Source organism: Lolium rigidum, chromosome 2, assembly GCF_022539505.1.
Source record: "Lolium rigidum isolate FL_2022 chromosome 2, APGP_CSIRO_Lrig_0.1, whole genome shotgun sequence".
NCBI lineage: Eukaryota > Viridiplantae > Streptophyta > Magnoliopsida > Poales > Poaceae > Lolium > Lolium rigidum.
The window spans coordinates 272,954,365-272,960,247 of NC_061509.1; positions in this window are offsets into that span (position 1 = coordinate 272,954,365).

Genomic DNA, 5,883 nt, shown 5'->3' on the forward strand with positions numbered 1-5,883 from the left:
CGTCCCGCATTCACGGAGGCATGAACCCACTATCAAGCATAAATACTCCCTCTTGGAGTTACTAGCATCAACTTGGCCGGAGCCTCTACTAATAACGGAGAGCATGCAAGATCATAAACAACACATAGGTAATAACTTGATAATTAACATAACATAGTATTCTCTATCCATCGGATCCCGACAAACACAACATATAGTATTACGTATAGATGATCTTGATCATGTTAGGCAGCTCACAAGATCCAACAATGAAGCACAATGAGGAGAAGACAACCATCTAGCTACTGCTATGGACCCATAGTCCAGGGTGAACTACTCACTCATCACTCCGGAGGCGACCATGGCGGCGTAGAGTCCTCCGGGAGATGAATCCCCTCTCCGGCAGGGTGCCGGAGGAGATCTCCGTAATCCCCCGAGATGGGATTGGCGGCGGCGGCGTCTCGGAAGGTTTTCCGTATCGTGGCTCTCGGCATCGGGGGTTTCGCGACGGAGGCTTTAAGTAGGCGGAAGGGCAGGTCGAGAGGCGGCACGAGGGGCCCACACTACAGGCCGGCGCGGCCAGGGCTTGGGCCGCGCCGCCCTGTAGTCTGGCCACCTCGTGGCCCCACTTCGTCTCCTCTTCGGTCTTCTGGAAGCTTCGTGGAAAAATAGGACCCTGGGCGTTGATTTCGTCCAATTCCGAGAATATTTCTTTACCAGGATTTCTGAAACCAAAAACAGCAGAAAACAGCAACTGGCACTTCGGCATCTTGTTAATAGGTTAGTTCCGTGAAAATGCACGAATATGACATAAAGTGTGCATAAAACATGTAGATATCATCAATAATGTGGCATGGAACACAAGAAATTATCGATACGTCGGAGACGTATCAGCATCCCCAAGCTTAGTTCTGCTCGTCCCGAGCAGGTAAAACGATAACACAGATAATTTCTGGAGTGACATGCCATCATAACCTTGATCATACTATTTGTAAACATATGTAATGAATGCAGCGATCAAAACAATGGAAATGACATGAGTAAACAAGTGAATCATAAAGTAAAGACTTTTCATGAATAGTACTTCAAAACAAGCATCAATAAGTCTTGCATAAGAGTTAACTCATAAAGCAATAAATCAAAGTAAAGGTATTGAAGCAACACAAAGGAAGATTAAGTTTCAGCGGTTGCTTTCAACTTATAACATGTATATCTCATGGATAATCGTCAACATAGAGAAATATAATAAGTGCAATATGCAAGTATGTAGGAATCAATGCACAGTTCACACAAGTGTTTGCTTCTTGAGGTGGAGGGAAATAGGTGAACTGACTCAACATAAAAAGTAAAAGAAAGGTCCTTCAACGAGGAAAGCATCGATTGCTATATTTGTGCTAGAGCTTTTATTTTGAAAACATGAAACAATTTTGTCAACGGTAGTAATAAAGCATATGAGTTATGTAATTTATATCTTACAAGTTGCAAGCCTCATGCATAGTATACTAATAGTGCCCGCACCTTGTCCTAATTAGCTTGGACTACCGGATCATCGCAATACACATGTTTTAACCAAGTGGCACAATGGGGTACCTCCATGCCGCCTGTACAAAGGTCTAAGGAGAAAGCTCGCATTTTGGATTTCTCGCTTTTGATTATTCTCAACTTAGACATCCATACCGGGACAACATGGACAACAGATAATGGACTCCTCTTTAATGTGTAAGCATGTGGCAACAATTATTATTCTCATATGAGATTGAGGATATATGTCCAAAACTGAAACTTCCACCATGAATCATGGCTTTAGTTAGCGGCCCAATGTTCTTCTCTAACAATATGTATGCTCCAACCATAAGGTGGTAGATCTCTCTTACTTCAGACAAGACGAACATGCATAGCAACTCACATGATATTCAACAAAGAATAGTTGATGGCGTCCCCGTAAACATGGTTATCGCACAACAAGCAACTTAATAAGAGATAAAGTGCATAAGTACATATTCAATACCACAATAGTTTTTAAGCTATTTGTCCCATGAGCTATATATTGTAAAGGTGGAGGATAGAAATTTAAAGGTAGCACTCAAGCAATTTACTTTGGAATGGCGGAGAAATACCATGTAGTAGGTAGGTATGGTGGACACAAATGGCATAGTGGTTGGCTCAAGGATTTTGGATGCATGAGAAGTATTCCCTCTCGATACAAGGTTTGGGCTAGCAAGGTTATTTGAAACAAACACAAGGATGAACCGGTGCAGCAAAACTCACATAAAAGACATATTGAAAACATTATAAGACTCTACACCGTCTTCCTTGTTGTTCAAAACTCAATACTAGAAATTATCTAGACTTTAGAGAAACCAAATATGCAAACCAAATTTTAGCATGCTCTATGTATTTCTTCATTAATGGGTGCAAAGTATATGATGCAAGAGCTTAAACATGAGCACAACAATTTCCAAGTATCACATTATTCAAGACATTTTAGAATTACTACATGTAGCATTTTCCAATTCCAACCATATAACAATTTAACGAAGAAGAAACTTCGCCATGAATATTATGAGTAAAGCCTAAGGACATACTTGTCCATATGCAACAGCGGAGCGTGTCTCTCTCCCACACAAAGAATGCTAGGATCCATTTTATTCAGAAAAAACAAAAACAAACCGATGCTCCAAGCAAAGCACATAAGATGTGACGGAATAAAAATATAGTTTCAGGGGAGGAACCTGATAATGTTGTCGATGAAGAAGGGGATGCCTTGGGCATCCCCAAGCTTAGACGCTTGAGTCTTCTTAGAATATGCAGGGGTGAACCACCGGGGCATCCCCAAGCTTAGAGCTTTCACTCTCCTTGATCATATTGCATCATACTCCTCTCTTGATCCTTGAAAACTTCCTCCACACCAAACTCGAAACAACTCATAAGAGGGTTAGTGCACAATAAAAATTAACATGTTCAGAGGTGACACAATCATTCTTAACACTTCTGGACATTGCATAAAGCTACCGGACATTAATGGATCAAAGAAATTCATCCAACATAGCAAAAGAGGCAATGCGAAATAAAAGGCAGAATCTGTCAAAAACGAACAGTTCGTAAAGACGAATTTTAAAATGGCACCAGACTTGCTCAAATGAAAATGCCCAAATTCAATGAAAGTTGCGTACATATCTGAGGATCACGCACGTAAATTGGCTTAATTTTCTGAGCTAACTACAGGGAGGCAGGTCGAAATTCGTGACAGCAAAGAAATCTGAAACTGCGCAGTAATCCAAATCTAGTATGAACTTTACTATCAAAGACTTTACTTGGCACAACAAAACACAAAACTAAGATAAGGAGAGGTTGCTACAGTAGTAATCAACTTCCAAGACACAAAATAAAAACAAAGTACTGTAGTAAAAACCATGGGTTGTCTCCCATAAGCGCTTTTCTTTAACGCCTTTCAACTAGGCGCAGAAAGTGTAAATCAAGTAACATCAAGAGACGAAGCATCAACATCATAATTTGTTCTAATAATAGAATCATAAGGTAACTTCATTCTCTTTCTAGGGAAGTGTTCCATACCTTTCTTGAGAGGAAATTGATATTTAATATTACCTTCCTTCATATCAATAGTAGCACCAACGGTTCGAAGAAAAGGTCTTCCCAATATAATGGGGCAAGATGCATTGCATTCAATATCCAAGACAACAAAATCAACGGGGACAAGGTTATTGTTAACCATAATATGAACATTATCAACTCTCCCCAAAGGTTTCTTTTTAGCATTATCAGCGAGATTAACATCCAAATAACAATTTTTCAATGGTGGCAAGTCAAGCATATCATAGACTTTCTTAGGCATAACGTAAATACTTGCACCAAGATCACATAAAGCATTACAATCAAAATCATTGACCCTCATTTTAATGATGGGTTCCCAACCATCCTCTAGCTTTCTAGGAATAGAAGTTTCAAGTTTTAGTTACTCTTCTCGAGCTTTTATGAGAGCATTCGTAATATGTTTTGTGAAAGCCAAGTTTACAGCGCTAGCATTAGGACTCTTAGCAAGTTTTTGTAAGAACTTTATAACTTCAGAGATGTGGCAATCATCAAAATCTAAATCATCATGAGCTACAGCAATGGGATCATCATCCCCAAGGTTGGAAAAAATTTCAGCAGTTTTATCACAAGCAATTTTAGCAGTTTTAGCGGTTTCAGGCAGTTTCTCACGCTTTGCATTAGAAGTGGAAACATTGCTAACACCAATTCTTTTATTAGTAATAGTAGGAGGTGCAGCAACTTGTGTAGCATTAGCATTACTAGTGGTGGTAATAGTCCAAACTTTAGCTACATTCTTCTCTTTAGCTAGTTTTTCATTTTCTTCTCTATCCCACCTAGCACGCAATTCAGCCATTAATCTTATGTTCTCATTAATTCTAACTTGGATGGCATTTGCTGTAGTAACAATTTTATTTTCAATATCCTCAGGTTTAGCAGCCATTTTATTAATTAAAGAAGATTGTGACGCAGACATGTATGAGATTCGGTTTTCAGCATTTGCAAGTTTAGTTTGCAACCCAGAAATCTCCATATTCATATTTTCAAGTTGATTTCATATATTCTTCAACAAGGTAGATTTTTCATTCATAGTTTTAGTAAACAATTTATTTTGCTCATATTGTGATTGCATAAAGCTCTTGGTAGATCTTTCAATTTCTAACATCTTTTCCTCATTAGGTGAAACATATCTACCATAAGAGTTACCATTAGCAGGATATGGCCTAGAATTTTGAGCAACCAATGAGGCTAACGGAACATTATTAGGATCAACATTTGTCCTATCATTCACAAGCATAGACATAATAGCATCAATCTTATCACTCAAGGAAGAGGATTCTTCAACAGAATTTACCTTCTTACCTTGTGGAGCTCTTTCCGTGTGCCATTCGGAGTAATTAATCATCATATTATCAAGGAGCTTTGTTGCTTCACCAAGAGTGATGGACATAAAGGTACCTACAAGCAGCTTGAATCCAATAAATTCCGCGAAGAAAAATTTAGTCCTGCATAAAAGGTTTGGATGATCATCCAAGTAGTCGATCCATGGGTTGGGCAATTTTTAACCAAAGATTTCATTCTTTCCCATGCTTGTGCAACATGCTCAGTATCTAATTGTTTAAAATTCATTATGCTACTCCTCAAAGATATAATTTTAGCAGGTGGATAATATCTACCAATAAAAGCATCCTTGCATTTAGTCCATGAATCAATACTATTCTTAGGCAGTAGATAGCAACCAATCTTTAGCTCTTCCTCTTAATGAGAAAGGGAACAATTTTAATTTTATAATGTCACCATCTACATCCTTATACTTTTGCATTTCACACAATTCAACAAAATTATTAAGATGGGCAAGCAAGCATCATCGGAACTAACACTAGAAAATTGCTCTCGCATAACAAGATTCAATGAAAGCAGGTTTAATTTCAAAGAATTCTCGCTGTAGTAGCAGGTGGAGCAATAGGTGTGCATAAGAAATCATTATTATTTGTGGTTGTGAAGTCACACAACTTAGTATTTTCAGGAGTACTCATTTTAGCAACAGTAAATAAAGCAAACTAGATAAAGTAAATGCAAGTAACTAATTTTTTAGTGTTTTTGATATAGAGAACAAGATAGCAAATAAAGTAAAACTAGCAACTAATTTTTTTTGTATTTTGATTTAGTGCAGCAAACAAAATAGTAAATAAAATAAAGCAAGACAAAAACAAAGTAAAGAGATTGAGAAGTGGAGACTCCCCTTGCAGCGTGTCTTGATCTCCCAGCAACGAGCGCCGGAAAAAGAGCTTGATGGCGTGTAACTCACACGTTCGTTGGGAACCCCAAGAGGAAGGTATGATGCGCACAGCAGCA